The sequence below is a fragment of the Phoca vitulina genome, unplaced genomic scaffold, assembly GCF_004348235.1.
Source record: "Phoca vitulina isolate PV1807 unplaced genomic scaffold, GSC_HSeal_1.0 scaffold2, whole genome shotgun sequence".
In the NCBI taxonomy this organism is placed as follows: Eukaryota; Metazoa; Chordata; class Mammalia; order Carnivora; family Phocidae; genus Phoca; species Phoca vitulina.
Genome location: NW_022589705.1, coordinates 16753343 through 16772999, shown reverse-complemented (window position 1 = coordinate 16772999; position 19657 = coordinate 16753343).

The following is a 19657-nucleotide window of genomic DNA, read 5'->3' as shown; positions in this document are numbered from 1 at the left end:
ATTTTTTGAGGTTACAGAACTGTCATTTTTAATTTGTTGCCTGAAAGAATACTTAACAGACCATTAATCAACTTTGACAAGACCTTGATGATCACAGGTACCAGATAATAATCAACATCGTTGTGTGAAGCACAAATCTTATAAAACTAATAAAATTTTAAGATAGTGGACCTGTAAAGGAAGTTAAAAAACAAAAACCAAAACTTTGAGTTAGCAGAGATTTTGACTTGGGCTTGGATGACAAAGTGATCAATTTAGAAAAATAATCTAGATTAGGCTCACTGCATAAAAATAAATCCATGGATTCACCACATGACTTACTTTTTATCCACACACTTTGATACATTCAACATCTATATCTTTCTCCAATCCATGTTAGTGTCTTGATACAGATTTCTTTAAGGAAACTCACAGCTAGATATTTTGGAAGTGTTTAAAGAAGATAAAATTTGCTGAAATTTGGTGTAGATCCTGAAGCTTGCCAGAAGGATGGCATGAAAAATCTTTGATTTTTTTTCCCCCATGGTTCATAGACCTTAATATCCAGTCCCTTAGTACTTAGTCAGACATGACAGAAATGTAAATTTTTAGGCTTATGAGGCTATGCCTCTAATTAGCTTTAATCTTTTGCAACTCCATGAATTCAGGTTCAAAAAAGAGATTATTATTTATATAATCATGATTGAGCATTTAATAAGAATATGGAGATCTTTCCAAAATGTAAATCTGATCCTTCTGAAAATCTTTTAATGGCTCCCCATTAACTCCATGACAAAAATATAAATTCTTCGGCATGGCAGACAAAAGTTTTAGCATTTGGACCCAACCATCTTCTTTAGAAACAACTTTCCTACTTGTTACCTAAGGGGACATAGCCAATGAGTGGCAGAATCAGAACTCAACACAAACCCTCTGATTTTAAATAATGCTACCACTCAAATAATTCCTTCAAACATGTACCCAAGAAAAATAGGTTTGTATGAATTTCTCATTACTCAGTTTTTGCCATTCAAAGAACATTGACTATTTTTTTCTTTTTTTTATTATTATGTTATGTTAATCACCATACATTACATCATTAGTTTTTGATGTAGTGTTCCATGATTCATTGTTTGCGTATAACACCCAGGCTCCATGCAGTACGTGCCCTCTTTAATACCCATCACCAGGCTAACCCATCCCCCCCCTCCCCTCTAGAACCCTCAGTTTGTTTCTCAGAGTCCATAGTCTCTCATGGTTGTCTCCCCCTCCGATTTCCCCCCCTTCATTCTTCCCCTCCTGCACAGACCTGTACCTCTGAAACAAATAATACATTATATGTTAAAAAAAAAAGGGGGGGGGAACATAGACTATTGAAAGAAAAATCAATACCATTGCTTGTGTTTGGTGAGTAAAAACTATTATTTGAAAAAAAAGATTTATGCCTTATAAATATCACCAAACATTGATCATATCTCAGGCAGAGGCTTCACAATTATATATTAATTACTCCTCTCTGCACTAATATATGGATCTCAAGAAATGCTATTTTAAATATTGGCTTCCAATGAACCAATTGTTCAAGGTAAACAACAGAAGAAAAGCCTGTTCTTTTCTTTAGGATATTGTTGAGCTATTTGACTAAGTAAGAGAGGGTCCAGATTAGCCTGATAGGAGAGGGAGAGCTATATTATTTTAAATAAAAAAGAAATAGGAATTTTTGGTTTTTACCTAATGGTTTAGAAGGAGGATATTAGTTGAGTATGGGGATTGAAGTAGAGAGATAAATTTAAGGATGAAAGAAGATGGAAAAAAATGATTTTCTTTAGAGAGGGAACAATACCTCTGCAATATGTCGTAAAGACAACACAGAGGATTATATGGGAAGAAGGTGAATGAGCTGAAGTAAGCATGGGATATAATATTAAATATACATATATATAATACAATGATTCTATATATGCATGTTATATATATATATAATATGTATGTACATTAGGAAGAAATTAAATGTTATAATTTCACTTTATTACACCCCAAACATCAGTAAATTACCTGCTACACTACACAGCATTTGTTAGTGAACGTTTGATAGTAAAAAATTATTTTTTGTGTTTGTAATTTTCTTAATATTTGGGGGCAAAAGTCAATCAGAGAAAACAGCATGCAGGATCATGGACAGCTAAACAACAGAAGATACAAATTGAGCCAAGAGAGTAGGAATTTGGGAGATTATAGGTAGGCACATGATAATGAAAACAACACCTCTCAACTTCACCCCACATCTCATCCCATTTCTAGGGATATGTAGAAATATGGGAAAGGTACTAGACCCAATGAAAAAGTTTGTTGGAGTGACGTTTAAGTGATTTTTTTAGTATCAGTAAGTAGTTTTTGGGTAGAATGAGGTTATTTGTAGCTGAAAAATACTCCCACTGAGAAAACTAAGGCTTAATAATATACAAAAAACCTATCTCATTAAATATATCTAAGAGTTGTATTTAAAGACTAGTTGATAACCTGTAACTCTTTTTCCTTGAGGTTATTTGCTAATTCTGAGAATTAAGAATCTGGGTTTGGACAAATGCGCTGCTGGAACAGAGAAACCAGCAGAGCTTTTGGCAGTTGCATAGAATTGAGGTGACAAAATAGGGAGTTTTAAGTAGAATCAATGAACAACTGGTTTCCCCTGGCAGACATTTGCCAAATTCTGAAGCTCTGCAAGGTGGTAGGATAATCAGATAAACTGAAGACTTCTGAAAAGCAGAGTGGAATTACCTGCAGTCTAATGGTGCTCAAGAGACAAAGATGTACTAGGATCCAGAAATCTATTGAAAACACTAGTTGAAAGCATGAAGGACATCATCCAAGATCAGGGGAAATTTAGGAATACTCTTAGTTTTAGCAAAGTTGTAGCCTAAACTCAGCTGTTTTTAGATTAAGATGCAACCAACCCATCATTTATCTGCTTAGCAGAAGTAAATGTGAACCCACTCTGATGGAGGATAGCATCATATGGAATTACTAATGTTTGTATTACTATTCCTGGCATTCAATCAAAATTATTAGGCATGCCAAGAGACAAAAAATAGATAATAGAAACATGCATATGACTAAGATAGTAGAAATAACAGGAACTTTAAAATAATTTTTATAAATATGTTAAAATAGATAAAAAAAGAAGATGAGCAAAATGAATTAAAAGATATAGAATTTCATCAATAAAATGGAATCTGTAAAAAAAAATCAGACAGGCTGGAAACAGCAGAAAACACATCAGTAAATTCAAGGGCAGTCCATAGAAAATATACTTGTTGGTGTAGAAAAACAAAAATAAAGGAGTGGAAAAAAAAGAGATCATAAGACACATGTGGGACACAGTCAACTATACGTGTTTTGGAATCCCTAATGTATATATTACTGGAGTCCCAGAAGGGTAGGAAAGAAAACAAAAACTTATATAAAACTTAAGGAAGATAATCAACAGTTTCAAGAAGCTCAGTGAAGCTAAAGCACAACATAATAATACTGCTGGAAACTAAAGACAAAGAAAATAATTTTAAAATTAGCCAAAGGGGGGGAAATTACTTTAAAAGGAACAACACTATTTCTCAATACTAAAGATAGAAGCCATATGATAGTGAAATGACACTTTTAAAATGTTAAAAGATAATTCATATCAAACTACAACTTCATACCCAGAAAAAAGACTCAGAAAAGTTGAAAGTAAAAGGATAAATACCATTCAAACCTTAACCACAAGAAGGCTCATGTAGATATATTGCTGTCAGACAGACAAAGCAAATTATAAAATGCATCAGTATAAATTCAAGGAGTTTTTTTTTATTCAACAGTCAACCCATCAGGTAGATAAAACAATTCTGAATCTACATCACCTAGTAACACAGTTCTAAATTGGGTTCTAGACTTTGAAAGAAAATATGTTGTTGAAGTATAAAGCCACAATGTTTCTAAGTGTTAGGCAATATTTATACATTGCTTTCTTTAATAGCATGGTGTGACGGGAAGTCTAAGATAAACCCGGGGCTCAGTTAGTGAGCCTAAGTGGCACATATACAACCTCAGTAGCTCTTCAAAATCTTGTTTCTGCCTGCTTCCCCAATTTTGATTCTTGCCATCTCCATTCTCCTTCTGTGTACAGTCTTATTATTCTACTTCAAATTCCCTGCATTTTTTACATCTCTATGTATTTGTACATTCCTTTTTACACCCTGAACTGTTCCCTGACTTAGTTCATTAATAGTCTTAAAATAAGTACTTACATACTTATCAGTTGACCCTGAACTAAATATGACAATACCCCAAGACTGAGTTAAAACTGATCCTTTCTGCTCATATAATATGCTACCCTTGCATTTATCTTAAGGATTATCACACTTTGAAAATCATATATTTATCATATATGGTGTCATATATTTATTCATTTTGGTGTTCTTATTATCTCAAATTGTACTTGGCAGAGAATAAATACACAGTCTTTTTGTGGTTTAATAAAGAGATTAATGAGTATTGTCTTATTTTCCATAACCAGAGATGAGTACATTTTTTTTAAACTACTGGAAGAAAGAAATGCTGAATATTGACCATTTTGATTTTAAGTTTATTATTTGTCAATGTCCTCCAACATTTTATTGAGTTGTAGCTACTAACTCCTTAGAGCAGATTCCCTTTAGATAAATTAATGTGTGTATAATTTGCACCAAAATTATCCTGAAAGTTCACTGAGAAGTTACTTGAGTCAAAATCAGATATTTCATGAGCTCGCTATTCAGATTTCTCAGTTGTGATGGTGCTGTTACTCTTTGTTTGGCATGCTTTAGGGAATAGAAAACGAGTAACTTAATCAAACATGTGTTTGTGTGCTAAAGCAATCTCAGAAATGTTTCCTGTGAAAACTCTTGACTCTGTTTACAATAATATTTGTTTTATTTACTGTTAGTTCCACATATCTGGTAGAAATGTTGAGAGTGTTGAGAGCAGATAGGCTAATGTGGATCCTAATAAATGAGTGCTTAACCAAAGAAGTACTCTTCTACTTCTATCTAGTCTGTGGTGGAGAAACCCTGGGACAGGCTTCAACGGAAGAAACTGATCAACCTTCACGTAAAGAAATCAGTATCGGGAAGAAAATGCTAAGTAACTGTGTTTCAAATATGACTTTTCTATGAAAAATTATTTTACTTTACTATACATCTCACATTAAACACGAGCAGCCTGAACATAAAATTTCAGAAGTTCCTATATGAGAGCAGTAATGTTAACTTGGATGACCTATGCTGCTTTACTGTTGTTCAATTAAGAAAAACATTTGGGTATAACAAATCATATTGAGGTATGTTTCCAAGTTGGATTATAAATAAGAACATATCAATTTTTATGTTGTATTTACTTACAAAAAAGAACATTATAGCCTTATTGCACAATTACTGGCCTCTCTACCTCTTCTTTATACTTTTTACCTTTACACTTTGAACTTTTTCCTTCTTCCTTTGGCTTTACACTTTTTCTTTCTCTCATTATACTCTTTGAGTCTCTCTGCCACATCTTGCTGCTGCTTCTCCTTCCTCCCCACCTCTACCACTTTCAAAGAGCATTTACCTACTTGCTTTACATCTCTGGCTGCCTACTCTTTTAAAGTTTATAAAGTGAAAAATCAAGCACCATAGTTTGTGGAAATGGGTGACAATGTACCTGCTGTTATTTTGGAGAAATAATCAAATTGTAATGGACAGATATGGATGTCTGTCTACTCATTTATTCATTCTCCTTTCCTCTGCAATCTATTCCACCCCTAACTACTAGGGACACTCACACACATGGTTCTGGATGATCAATGAATGTATACTCTGAGGTCTGGTCCCCATGTCATAGTTGTCTGGCCCACATTTGAGCATCTGTCCCAAGCTTTTGAGACTCAAATTCATTTTCTAATATTTTTGTTTTAGAACCTGCAAAAGTTAGTTGTGCTCTGTCCAGTTGGCTACAGCAATAAAAAAATTAAATTTTGTGTATTCTTATTGACCATATTTCTTTGTCTTGTGGAAAACCTGGGCCACAGAGAAGAGAAGAATGAAGGCTGAAAATAGAACCAAAAATCCAGATGAAGTGAGAGTCTGATATGTTCTAGACTCTGGCTTGTCATTATTTAGCTCCAATGTTAAATTTGGGTTCATTGAAATTACCTGATATTTCAAAATAATTAATTGGATTTATGTTATGTATAACTAAAAATCTTAGCAGTTTCTTGAATATGGCAGACCATTTTATATTTGTAACATTTGTAAAAATTAATTATCTGCTTAAAATGACCACTTCTAAAGCCTTTACCCAGTTATTTAAAAATAAGCTGAAATTTATTAATCATGTTTACATAGTTGTAGAGATTCTAATTCTTTGACACTTAGAAAATCTAAGATATTTCTAAAAACCAGATTATGAGATCATACAATTAACTTCACTTAATAACCAAACCAAAAGCAAATTTCCACTTTTTCAAAAGATTATTGATCACCAAATTTACACTTTAAGACATAAATTTTTTAACACTTTGATAATACTTCCTATGTGTCAAGTTCTCTTCTAAGTACTTTACAGATAGTAGCCATTTAATCTTGTACCTCATCCTGTGAAATTAGATGCTAATTTCCTATAATTTTATGCATTTTATTTATAAAGAAACTAGAGGATAAGGAGGCTAAGTAATTCATCCAAAATCACAGAACTTATAAGTGGTAGAACTGGATTTGAACCAGGCTGTAGTCTTCCAAAGTTGTTGCTTTTAACCAAATGCTATGTTACTGCCATTAGAGCAATTAGCCTCAAATAAGTAAAGCATAAAGATCAGTTACAGTATTTTGTAAAGCAGAGAAAAGAGTAAGCACAGCTGGAAAAAATAAATTACCTGCCCTTAGTGATTCAGCTAGTTTCTGCTGGACTTACCATGGAGGTGAATTCCTACCTCTAGGTTAGATAATGTTAATCAGTCCTTCTACAGATGGTACTTTGTATGTTCTTATATTCATATCTGTCCTCTGTTCCCTATAATAAGGAATTAGATTAATTGTCATTAAGCTTATTTTAAAGACACAGATATAAGTAACCTACTCTATAACACAGAATATAAAACTTCTTAATCCATGTAGACATTGAGGACCAGAGTTTCCATTGTGAAAATATGGATATTCCACTATTGAATCTTTACTCTTGGCAGAGGTAAATTTTTATCTGATATGGGAGATATTTCACAAAGAAAAAAGATAATCAAGTGACTTGAAATTTTATTTACCTCATTTCGAAGGCATTCTCAAACATCTGATTCAAGAAAATCATGAACCTCATTTTGTAAATGTAGTCTGGAGTAGCAACAGAATCATTTGAAATTTTACTGACCAAATCACCAATGTACAAATTGCTTACCGATTTCAGATTTGATGTTACTACCTTCCTACCACAGTCCTATAGAAAAACCTGGTCTCCGATGGCAGAAAGAAAGTAATTAACAGAGGTTTTACAGTGGCAGAAAGCAGTCTTTCTTTTCTTCTTTCAGGGAAAACTAATTGAGATACTGTTTGAGAATGAAAATAAGGTCTAAGGCATCTTTTGAGTTCTGTCAGCATTTGATATAATTAACCAAGTAATTGGAAATAAATCATCTAGAATGTAATGAAAGAGTTAAAAAGATAGGCTACAAAAAGAACAGTCTATATACATGTGGTATTGAAATGTTTTAATATAGCTCGAGACCAACAGAATTATATTAACTGGTCTTTCAAAATGGCCATATCTCAAATTTTATTAGGGCAAATATCTTCTTTAAAATTAGAGCATATAACAAAGATAAACTCAAAATGGATGAAAGACCTAAATGTGAGAGACAGAAATCCATCAAAATCCTAGAGGAGAACACAGGCAGTAACCTCTTCGACCTCGGCCTCAGCAACCTCTTCCAAGACACGTCTCTGAAGGCAAGGGAAACAAAAGCAAAAATGAACTATTGGGACTTCATCAAGATAAAAAGCTTCTGCACAGAAAAGGAAACAGTCAACAAAACTAAAAGGCAACCTACAGGATGGGAGAAGATATTTGCAAATGACATTACAGATAAAGGGCTGGTATCCAAGATCTATAAAGAACTTCTCAAGCTCAACACCCAAAAAACAAATAATTCAGTCAAGAAATGGGCAGAAAACATAAACAGACACTTCTCCAAAGAAGACATACAAATGGTTAACAGACACATGAAAAAATAATCCACATCACTCGTCCTCATGGAAATACAAATCAAAACCACAATGAGATACCACCTTACACAGTTAGAATGGCTAAAATTAAAAAGTCAAGGAACAACAAATGTTGGTGAAGATGTGGAGAAAGGGTAACCTTCTTACACTGTTGGTGGGAATGCAGGCTGGTAAAGCTATTCTGGAAAACAATATGGAAGTTCCTCAAGAAGTTACAAATAGAGCTGCCCTATGACCCAGCAATTGCGCTACTGGGTATTTACCCCAAAGATACAGATGTAGTGAAAAGAAGGGCCATATGCACCCCAATGTTCATAGCAGCAATGTCCACAATAGCCAAACTGTGGAAGGAGCTGAGATGCCCTTCTACAGATGAATGGATAAAGAAGATGTGGTTCATATATACAATGGACTATTAGCCATCAGAAAGGATGTTTACCTACCATTTACATCAACATGGATGGAACTGGAGGGTATTATGCTAAATGAAATAAGTCATTCAGAGAAAGACAATTATCATATGGTTTCACTCATGTAGAATATAAGAAATAACACAGAGGATCATGGGGGAAGGAAGGGAAAGCTGAATGGAAAGAAATCAGAGAGGGAGACAAACCATAAGAGACTCTTGATTCTGGGAAACAAAAGAAGGTTGTGGAAGGGGAGGTTGGTAGGGAGATGGGGTAACTGGGTGAAGGGCATTAAGGAGGGCGTGTGATGTGATGAGCACTGGGTGTTATAGGCAACTAATGAATTGTTGAACACTACATCAAAAACTAATGATGTACTATATGTTGGCTAATTGAACTTAAATAAATGTTTAAAAACTAGAGTATATAAAAGTGTTCATATGAATATTTTGTAGGATATTAGAAATGTCTTTTATATTTTCCTATCTTCTAAATGGTTATCTATTAGATTGTCTTCTCTTTGACTAACATTAGCCATAATCTTCACCTGCTCATGTTAAATGACTGTGAATATGTTGTGATATATGGGGAAAGGGATTTTACTAATGGAATTAAGGTCTAATAAATTGACTTTACAATAGGGAGATTATTCTGGATTATCACATGGGTCCTTAAATATGAAAAAAAGAAGGCAGCAGAGTCAGTCAGAGAGAGATGTGGTAGAAGAGTAGGAGACAGGAGAGATGAGGTATGAGAAGGACTCCAGCCACTGCTGCTAGTTTTGAAGATTAAGGCGGCTGTGAGCCAAGAAATGCGGACAGTCTCAGGGTGCCTGGGGGGCTCAGTCAGTTAAGTGTCTGCCTTCGGCTCAGGTCATGATCCCAAGGTCCTGGGATCAAGCCCCTTAATGGGCTCCTTGCTCAGTGGGAGCCTGCTTCTCCCTCTCCCTCTGCCTGCTGCTCCCCCTGCTTATGTTTTCTCTCTCCTTCTGTGTGTCAAATAAATAAATAAAATCTTAAAAAAAAAAAAAAGAAAAGAAATGAGGAGAGTCTCTAGAAATTGCAAATGACCCTAGCCCACAGCCAGCAATAAAACAGGGACCTCAGTCCTATAGTTTCATGGAACTAAATTCTCTTGTCAACCTTCATGAATCTAGAGGTGAATTATCCCCTAGAGCTTTCAGCAAGGAATGTAGTCCTGCCTGTACCTTGATTTGAGTCCAATGGGCCTGTTTTGAATTTTTTTGACTTAAAGAACTATGAGATAATAAATTCGTGTTGTTTAAAATTATTAAGCTTGTGGTAATTTGTTATCATATCAATAGAAAACTAATGCAATTGTCCACTTCATTGTAAGTTTTTTTTTTTTTTTTGGACTTCTACAGTTGTCTTCAGGGGAGTTTAGATGGAAATAAGCTTACATTTTCTGCAACAATTTTGTGAAATGTAGAGATTATAGAGAGTATAAAGAGGCCTTAAGGATAATTTACATAGTCGTTATTATTTGGTTGTGGTGAGAGAAAAGAAGAAATATTGAGGACAACTGGTAGATGCAGAAAAATTGCAAAAGAACAGGGAGATCAAATGAATGTAGCAGTGCTGTGTAAACTTTAAAGTGTTAGAGAATTACCAAGAAATATTAGAGTACGTCGCAATTATATTAGATAACATATAATTAGGCAACCATTTTACTATGGTTACTTACTACTACCAGGTTTTTCATTAGAATGTGCATTTATCAAGCAATACATCATAAAGTTTGTGTACTAAGAAAGACATGTGGAAAAGAAATGGTGTCTGATTTGGATCCTCAAAACAATCCAAGTCAGTAGGTGTTCTCTTTATGGACCTATTGTATTGATGATGAAATTAAGACAGAGAGTACAATTGACTTCTCATTGTGATACAGCTATAACCCGAGTTGAGAACTTAAATTTGAATTCAGGTTTTATATATGAAAGTTGAATTCAGAAATTGAATTCAGGTCTTATGTCTCAAAACATACATTTTTAATAAATACCATGGTATTGTACAATTCTATTGCCACTACTCTTAAAGAGACTCTTGGGGTTGAGGTTGGTAGAAGGGACTATATACAAGATTATGATTTTATTTTTTTCAGGATTATTATTTTAATTTGAAATAAAAAATTAAAAAGGAAGATACTTTTATTATTGGCCATGCAGTTGCCAGGGAAATAAATCATTTGATTAGTACATGAATAACCTGGGTATCAAAGGTCTCAATTTCATATAGAAAGATGCCTTAATGAAATGTTTAAAATTAATTTAGAAAATAAAGAGAATCACATGTTTATTTTTAACTTTCTTGTTTTAAGTTTTTATTTTAGTCTCCTTCATGTAGCTTCTACCATCATGGGCAGCAAATCTGTCAAAGGAAAATGGTGTTTGATATGGACAATTTTGTTTAAGAAAATTAACTTAGAAACTTTACTTTCAGTTCTGCATTATTTTCCTATAGGTATGCAATCAATTTTCTTGGAATTTGTATTATTTGATAATCATAATGGACATTTAGTTAGTCATTATTACTGATCATAAAACTTTGTTACAATTAATGCATTTTAAAGGACTCTGTAATCAAATATAACAATAGATTTGTGAATATTAATTAGAAGCTGAGATTAAATAAAGTTTTAGTAACTTCTGATCTCTACAGAGTTTGATTTTTTTGATTTTTTAATTTTTTGTATCCGAGTACAGTTGACACACAGTGCTACATTAGTTTCAGGTATACAACATAGTAATTCAACTTCTCTCTATGATATGCTATGCTCCCAAGTGTAGTTACTATCTGTCACCATATAGCACTATTACAATATCATTGACTCCATTCTTTAGGCTGTGCCTTTTACTCCTAGGACTTACTGATTCCATAACAGGTGGCCTGTATCTCCCATTCCCCTTCACCCATTTTGCCCATTCCCTCCCCTCTGGCAACCCTCAGTTTGTTCTCTATATTTATAGTCTAATTCAGCTTTTTGTTTGTTTGTTTCTTTATTGTGTTTTTAGATTCCACATATGAGTAAAACCATATCGCATTTTTCTTTCTCAGTCTGACTTATTTAACTTAACATAATTCCCTTTAGGTCCATCCATGTTGTTGCAAATAGCATTATCTCATCCTTTCTTATGGCTGCATAATGTTCCTGTGTGTGTGTGTGTGTGTGTGTGTGTGTGTGTGTGTTTTCCTTATCTATTCATCTGTCAGTGGACACTTGGTTTGCTTCCATATCTTAGCTAATGCAAATAATGTTGCAGTAAACATAGTGGTGCATATATCTTTTCTGATTAGTGTTTTCATATTCTTTGGGTAAATACCCAGTAGTGGAATTATTGGATCGTATGGTATTTTTATTTTTAATTTTTTGAGGAGCCTCTATACTGCTTTCCATAGGCTGTACCAATTTACATTCCCATCCACAGTGCACAAGGGTTTCTTTTTCTCTACATTCTTGTCTTTTTGATTTTAGCCATTCTGACAGATGTAAGGTGATATCTCATTATGGTTTTGATTTGTATTGCTCTGATGTCCAGTGATGTGGAGCATCTTTTCATGTGTCTGTTGGCCATCTGTATGTCTTTGGAAAAATGTCTATTCAGGTCCTCTGATCATTTTTAAATTTGATTGTTTGTTTGTGAGGTGTTGAGTTGTATATGGTCTTCATATAGTTTTATTAGATGTAATTCAACATCAACCCTACCACAACATGTTTATACTTTTCTTAGGGCATGGTGCCCTACCAAGTCTTCCTTTGGTATAACTTACGTAGTTGTGAGATTTGCTGAGTGCTCAGATCCAAAGCAACTTAGCCAAAATGTAGCTACTTCACTGAAAATGAATATAGAATGTCATCTCTTTTTTTGTCAGCTGGAAATTGTTCTGGTCATTTAGAAATCTTAAGTTGCTAGGTTTTTGTGTAAACTTGGTTTATATATTTTCTCATTCTCCCTCAGTTGGTAAAGATCAAGTTTTTCTCACATGCTGTCCTTGGATACTTTTCATACAAAACCAAGAAATAAATTATTTGAAATGTTGATTTAAGAAACCGGAACAAACCACTCTTAGTTCTCTTATTTTAGGCTAAGCTATATCATAGAAAGCAATAATTAAAAAATGGCTGCTTTATAAGTGATCAATTCTCCACTATTCTTTGAAAGAGAAAAATTAAATAATTCAAAACAATATCTATTCCAAACATCTTGTCTATTTGGATTTGGTATTTTTTCTTGTGTGTGTGTTTACATTGGAAAATAATTATAGACATCTAGTTCAAGATGACAAACTGAACATGTGGGTTTATTGCTTCTCCCTCCAGCGATTGTCTTAAATATATAGGATATGAATTTTTAAGGATGTTGTATAAGGTAAGAAGAGCAGATATATCAAAGGAAAAGAGGTTTCAATAAAAAAGGAGTATTAATGGTAGAGGAAAAAACCCTCAACTTCAAGAGCAGAAACCAGAGAGATTCTCATTTTGACTGATGGAGTATTAATGGTAGAAAACAGAAAAGAGGAAAAAACCCTCCACTTCAAGAGCGGAAACCAGGGAGATTCTCATTTTGACTGACGGAGTTCTGCCTGTTGGAACTCCAGCAATGGGTTAATACAAGAAGATTAATTAAAGATCTGAATAGAGAATAGCCTGCTTTCTATTCCTGTCACATATCCCTGGCCCACAGAGCAAAGGAGCCCAGTGATTACCCTCAGGACAAAAATAAACAAGATTGTTCTCTTAAACATCCAAGAAGCATCTTGGGAGTAGGAGGGAAGTTAGCGTGAGTGTTGGCAGAGCAATTAAAACCTCCTCAGTTTAGCCCTTCATACCTCCACTCCTCCCCCATACCCCAGAATACAGCTGCCCACATTCTCACTCATACATGGAACTCCCAGTTTTCCTATTTCCTTATTATTTTTTAAAATGATTTTATTTTAATGAGACATTAAAATTCTCACTCATACATGGAACTCCCAGTTTTCCTATTTCCTTATTGTTTTTTAAAATGATTTTATTTTAATGAGACATTTTCTATGTACAAAGCAATAAATACAATACAAATAAATAAGACAACACATAATAACAGAAGCTAAATATACATAGTTACATAGAACATCACAGTCTGTGCTTTTTCTCACTGACATCCTACCCCCTCTACCCTGAGGGTAATCACAATTTCAAATCTTGGTCTGTTATATTTCTGTTTTTCACAGTTGTGTTGGCCAAGAAAAGAGGAAGAACTGAAATAAAGCAAAAGCATTTATTCGAGGTCTTAGAATTTCAATTCAGGGAGCATGGATTTGGGGAACAACCTAAATTGTGTCCCACTGAGGAGTAAAAGCCAGGGGTCTTTATTAGCAAATTGTGAAAATATTAGGAAACTTACACCATTTGTTTTCCAAAAGTTATGATCAGAAGTTTTTATCAAGTTTTTATCCAGTTTTTATCAAGAATGTGGATGCAGGAACACCTGGGTGGCTCTGTTGATTAAGCATCCGACTCTTGATTTCTGCTCAGGTCATGATCTTAGCGTTCCGGGATCAAGGACTCAGGGTCCAGCTCCACACTCAGTGGGGAGTCTGCTTGAAGATTCTCTCCTTCTGCCCCTCTCCACACTCGGGCTTGTGCACTCTCTCTCTCTGTCTCTTTCTAAAATAACTAAATAAATCTTTGGCGGAGGGGAAGAATATGGTTGCAGCAGTCCTTTGTTCAGTCATGTTTTAGCCCAGTTCAGTAGTTCAGTATAGTTCCTGTTTGAAAAACCGGATGAAGTTTTAGTACCAAAATAGAGTCTGTCATGTTCAGAGGTATTACACAGGTTCACAATTGTTTTTGCTACTTTAATAGTAAAACAAATGTATATAGGAATTTTTCTTAATTTTATGTAACTGGCATCATACTGCACGTATTCTTTTGTTACTGCCTCCTTCACTCATCAATATTATATTTCGAGACTTAGCCATACTGCTGCATGGTTCTGTAATAATTCTTTTAATTTGAGTTATAGTATTCCATTGCAGGAATATGTTGTCAAATTGTCATTTACCTATGATAGACATTGGTATAATTTGACGTCTTTCTTATTACAATACTGCTAATGAATGGTTTTGTATGTGTCTCTTGGTATATTTTTACAAGTACAAGATACATGAAATTACTGGCTCATGTGGAATGAGCACTGTCAACCATGCTATATAATGTCAAAATGTACTGATGTATGCTTCATTCATTTGTATTCGTGTTAATATTTTTAAGCATTAATTATGTGTCAGCCACTATTCTAGGACCTAGGAATAAATCAATGCACAGAACAAACAAAAAAATCCATGACCTCATTGCAGCTTATATTCTATTGCCCAACAGAAGTACACAAAAGTTTCTGTTAATAGTGGGGGCACCTGGGTGGCTCAGTCAATTAAGCATCCGGCTCTTGGTTTTGGCTCAGGGTCATGAGATCCAGCACCCTGTCAGTCCCCATGCTCAGTGGGGAGTCTGCTTGTTCTTCTCCCTCTCTCTTTGTCCCTCTCTCCCCACCCATGCTCTCTCTCTCTCATTCTCTCAAGTAAATAAATCTTTTTTTTTTTTTTTTTTAAGATTTTTCATTTATTTGACAGAGAGAGACACAGTGAGAGAGGGAACACAAGCAGGGGGAGTAGGAGAGGGAGAAGCAGGCTTCCTGCGGAGCAGGGAGCCCAGTGCAGAGCTTGATTCCAGGACCCTGAGATCATGACCTAAGCCAAAGGCAGACACTTAACGACTGAGCCACCCAGGCGCCCCAATAAATAAAATCTTTTTTAAAAAGTTTCTGTTATTATAGAATTGTCTATGTTTTATGCTTTGCCAATCTGGTTGGTATAAAATAGTATTAAATTGTATGTTTTAAAATTTTAAAAATAGCATTATTCAGAAACAAGTAACATGCATTGAACTGCAAATATTTAAAGTGTGCAATTTGATAAGTTTTTACATAAATATACACCCATGAAACCATCACCCCAAAAAGATATCTGTCACTCCCCAAATTTTTATTATGCGCCTTTGTAGTCCCTTCAGGGTTTTCCCATAATTTCACATGCAACAGTTGATAAGCTTCACTGCGTATGAATGTACATATCTTGGTAAAATTATATAAATGGAATCATAGAATGTGTACTCTTTTCTGTCTGTCTTTATTTCACTTGGAATAATTATTTTGAAATTTCTATGTTCTGTAGCATGTTTCAATAGCTCATTACTTTTATTGCTGAATAGTATTCTGTTGTACAGATATAGCACTTTGTTTATCCATTCACTTGATGGACATTTGAATTATAACCAGATTTTATTTATTTACCAGTAAAGTACTAGCACTGGCCCCAACCTCCAGTACAGTGTTGCATAGAAAGGAGAGAGAACAGGCATTGCTGATTTATTCTTGACCTCAGGAGAACAGAATTCAGTCTTTCACCATCAAATACGATGTCAGTGCTAGGTTTTTCCTACATGCCCTTTATAGATGGAGGAAATTTTCCTCCATCCCCACTTTGTTTTGTTTTTATTTTAAGTTAAGGATGGATGTTGAATTTTGCTGAATGCTTTTTCTGTGTTTATTGAGATGATCATGAGTGCTTTTAGTTTGTTAATCAAGTAAATAGAATTGCATTGATTAATTTTCAAATGTTAAATCAACCTATATTCCTGGGATAAAATCCACTTAGTCAAGATATAGTATCCTTTTTTATTTATTGTTTGACTCCATACGTTAAAATTTATAGTTTTTTTTGCATCAGTGTCCATGAGGGATATTGCTCTGTATTTTTTTTCTTTTAATGTCTTTGATTTCGGGGCGCCTGGGTGGCTCAGTTGGTTAAGCGACTGCCTTCGGCTCGGGTCATGATCCCGGAGTCCCGGGATCGAGTCCCACATCGGGCTCCCTGCTCAGCAGGGAGCCTGCTTCTCCCTCTGACCCTCTCCCCTCTCATGCTGTTTCTCTCTCGCTCGCTCTCTAATAAATAAATTAAAAAAAAAAAAAAAAAAAAAAAAAAAAAAAAAAAAAAAAAAAAAAACTTAATGTCTTTGATTTCGATACCTGGGCTCCAAGAATGAATTTGGAAGTATTCCCTCCTATTGAATTAGATTTGATAGTTTCTTAAAAGTTTGGCAGAATTCATCAGTAGAGCTATCTGAGCCTGTGTTTTCTTTGTAGGAAGGTTTTCGACTCTAAGTTCAAATTATTTAATAGATACAGAATTATCCATGATAATGGTTTCATCTTGAATTTGCATGATAGACAGATTTTTAAAATGCCCACCCCATCCCATACAAATACCTGGGACTGTGAATATGATGAGATATCATGCCTGTGATTATGTTCTGTTATGTGGTGAAACAGTTTGCAGATGTAATTAAGGTTACTTAATTAAGGTTACTTAAGACTTTGAGTCAATTCCTACACTAACCACATAATCTTTTTAAAGGCAGAAAGTTTCTCCAGCTGGCAGTAGAAGGAAAAAAAAAATCAGAGAGATTAAATAAAACATGAATAGTATTCAAAGTGCCACTGCTGAGTCAAAGATGCAGGGGGCCGTTTCCAAGGACCAGAAAGCAGTCTAGAGAAGCTGACAGCCAGAAAGAAAATGGTAGCCTCAGTCCTACAACTACAGGAAACTATATTATGCCAACAGCAAACTAGAAAAAGTAGATTCTTTCCCAGAATCTCCATTTAAGAGCTCAGCCAGGTCAAAACCTTGATTTTGGCTTTGTGAGAACCTCGCTAAGCCTGCCTAGATTTCTGACCTACAGGACTATGAGCTAATAAATGATAAGTAAATAAATTTGTGGTAATTTGTTATGCAATAATAGAAAGCCAGTACAGAGAACGTTGGTAGTTTGTGCCTTTCAAGGAATTTGTTAAATGTATTGGCATAATTTTTTTCATAATATTATCTTAATATCATTTTATAACTATAGACATGGTAGTTTCTCATTCCTGATATTGACGATTATGTCTCTTCTCATTTTTCCTGGTCTCGTTAGACATGGTAGATGGCCCCATTGATCTACACCTCATGATATACACACCCTCGTGTAATTCACTCATTGAGGGTGGGCTGAGCCTAATGATTTCTTTCTCCTGAATAGAGTACAGCAAATGTGATGAGATGTCACTTCTAAGGTTAGGTTACAAAATGACACTAGCTTTTATCTTGCTGTCTCTTTCTTCCCATTTCTCTTGCTCCCTCTCTCTTTCTTCTTTCCCTTTTTCTCTCACTTTTTCTTCCTCACTTTTCCTTGCTCTATCAGGCTTCATTCTGGGAGAAGCCAGATATCATATTTGAATAGCCCTCTGGAGAGGACTGCATAGCAAGGAACTAATGTCTCTGGCCAATAGCCAGTGAGGATCTGAGGCTTGCCAGTAGCCATGTAGGTGACCTTAGAAGCACATTCTGTACATAAATCAAGCTTAAAGAAGCCTGAAGCTCCAGCCAACACCTAGATTGTAACTTTGTAAGTAACCCTGAGCCAGATACCTTTGTTAAGCTATGCCTGGATTCCAACCCACAGAAACTATGTGATGAAAAAAGAAAGAAAGAAAAAGAAAGAAGAAAGAAAGAAAGAAAGAAAGGGAGGAAGAAAGAAAAAGAAAGGAAGAAGAAAGAAAAGAAAGAAAGAGAAAAAGAAGAAAAGAAAGAAAGAAAGGGAAAAAAAAAGAAAGAAAAAAGTTTGTTGTTTTAAACCATTAAGTTTTGGAGAAATTTGTATAGGTAAGTAATATAGTTTTCTGGTACTGAGAGTAGACTGATACTCTAACAAATACCTAAATAGGTGGGGTGACTTAAGAAGCTGGTAGTGAGTAAAAGCTGGAAAGAGTTTCAGGGTAGTGTTAAAGAAATACTAAATTGTCTTACTGAAAGACTTAGTAAAAATTTGGACCTTGAGAACCTTTGCAGGGAGAACTCAAAGGAAATGAGGAAAATGTTATTAAAAAATGGAGGAATGGACATACTTTTTATGGAGTAGCAGAAGCTTAGCAACAGTATCTACTTCAAAAATATGGAAAATAGAATGTGCCTAATGAATTGGGTGATACAGCTAAGGAGGTTGGCAAGCAAAGGGTTGAGGGTGCGTGTTGAACGTTCTGAAGACTAACCTCAGGTTTTATGATTTACTAAAAGGGCTCACATGACTCAGGAACATATACTCATAGTTACAGTTTATTTCAGTGAAAGGAGACAGATGAAAATCAGCAAAGAGAAAAAGCATAGGAACAAAGAAATGGCAAGATCCAGGAGAAACCATGTAGAAGCTTCCATGTGTCTTCTCCCAGTGGTGTGGTATGGATGTGCTTGGTTACACGTGAGGGCTTGAATCTGATTTAGATGATGAGATTCTGGACTTTAAGTTGATGCTATATGTAATAGGATGAGATTTAGGGGATTTAAGGAGAGTGAGTATATTTTGTATGAGGGAGGGATTGAATCATTTAAGGACAGAGAGAGAGAGGAATGTGGCAGACAATCTATAAAATAGCACCCAGTGATCTTAACTTGCTGGTATTCACAGTCTTATGTAATCCCCTTCTCACTCAACTCTGTATGAGCTGAGACTTGTAACTTGATTCTAACAAAGAGAAAATGGTATAAGTGATGGGGTGTTACTTTAGAGACACAAAAATATTCTGGCTTCTATCTTGCTCTCTTGCTCTCATGCTCTCTCTTTCTCTAAGCCCTGGATGAGAGAAAAAAACAAGAAAGATAAATATAATTCAGAAATACTAGGTGCTGGGGCACCTGGGTGGCTCAGTATGTTAAGCGTCTGCCTTAGGCTTAGGTCATGGTCTCGGAGTCCTGGGATCTAGCTCCCAACATTGGGCTTCCTGCTCAGTGGGGAGTCCGCTTCTCTCTCTCCCTCTGCCCCTTACCCCTTGCTTGTGTGTGCTCTCTCTCTCTCTCAAATAAATAAATAAAATATATATTTTTTTAAAGAAAGAAATTCCAGGTGCTAAGTGAG